Source organism: Pseudophryne corroboree, chromosome 4 (genome assembly GCF_028390025.1).
Source record: "Pseudophryne corroboree isolate aPseCor3 chromosome 4, aPseCor3.hap2, whole genome shotgun sequence".
NCBI lineage: Eukaryota > Metazoa > Chordata > Amphibia > Anura > Myobatrachidae > Pseudophryne > Pseudophryne corroboree.
This window is the reverse complement of record NC_086447.1, coordinates 676,645,805-676,647,112: the sequence shown is the minus strand read 5'-3', so window position 1 is coordinate 676,647,112 and position 1,308 is coordinate 676,645,805. Positions and strand designations below refer to the sequence as shown.

The 1,308-nt window shown below is 43.2% G+C and overlaps 1 pseudogene; it reads right to left on the bottom strand.

Moving 5' to 3' along the window:
* Window positions 1-214: 214 nt before the first annotated feature.
* Window positions 215-333, bottom strand: LOC134913793 (5S ribosomal RNA; annotated as a pseudogene).
* Window positions 334-1,308: the final 975 nt, after the last annotated feature.

The following is a 1,308-nucleotide window of genomic DNA, read 5'->3' as shown; positions in this document are numbered from 1 at the left end:
ACCAATGTACCTGTTATAGGCAAAATTATAATATAGGTGAGCGAAAATAAATGAACCCTCATACATGGAGAAAATTCATACATATCCTCTCTAATCAGGAATTTATATGAATGAGGTCACTACCTCGAGTCCGATATAATCTGACAAATGCTATTGACCTGAGATCAGATTGATGTAATGAGTCCCAAGTTGCTTAAACTGTTGGAGAGTAAAATACCTACGGTACCTAGTATTCCCTGGTGGTTCCCCATCCAGGTACTGACCAGGCCCTGCAGTGCTTGGCTTCCAAGATCAGACGAGTTTGGGCATACTCAGTGCGGTCTGACCGTAGGTGAAATTGTCTCCTAGGCGCACCGTTTTCCGATTGTATTGGGACCCAGAATCAATCGTGAATTAATTGGATATTAGATTATATATGGTCAGAAATGAGTATGATAATAACACAGTAGATTTATAAATTTCTGATCGGTGGTAGACTTCAAACAATAGTGCTGACTGTGCAGTCTTGAGATTGATATTATCAAAGAAACAATTGTGCTCCTAATCAGCCTAAGCAGCAGGAGGGCTTAATAGTGCCCACAATGGTGGAATAACAGAAAATCTATTACAATTGTGCTCCAAAAGAGCCCAAGCAACAAATGGGTTTAGTAATCTCCACAATAATCAGGACAATAGAAAATGTGTATACAGTATAGTAATTATCAGTGGTATTAATTAGAGCATATATGGTAATTGCAGATTGCAAATGTCCCTTATGAGAGGGTTACTCCCTCTCCACCCTTACCCAGTAGTTATGCACCAAAAGGAATGTTGAGCATAATACTCATGGGGATATGAAAAGAATTTATATATCACAAAATAAATTTCTCAGGTTTCCCCTAATGAATGGGGAAATGCATGGTGAACCCTGTGGGAAAGTAAGGGGGAGCTGCAGGTCGGGCAAGGAGAGTACGTTTTCGGCCAGGAGCCGATGACTGTCTTACCCAACCTCTTGTGGAGACCCTCTAGCCGGTAGACGGGACAGGAATCGAGGAGTGAGGCGCCGGCGGCCGCGGTCCGTACGACCGGAAGTTCGGGCGTTTCGCTCCGAGAGCTTGATCACATGATCGCCTGCTCTCGGAGTCCCCCGCTGCCTGTATTTATGAGCGCAGCCTGTCGGGAGGTGTGAGGTGCACCTGTTGGTAATTATCTGAATTAGATCATCTGAAATAGGGAATTAGATTGCGGCAGATTAAGACTGTACACCAAAGGTGTCATTAAGAATACGCTTAATGTGATATTAATCTGGTTAGGTTTGGAGAACAGACA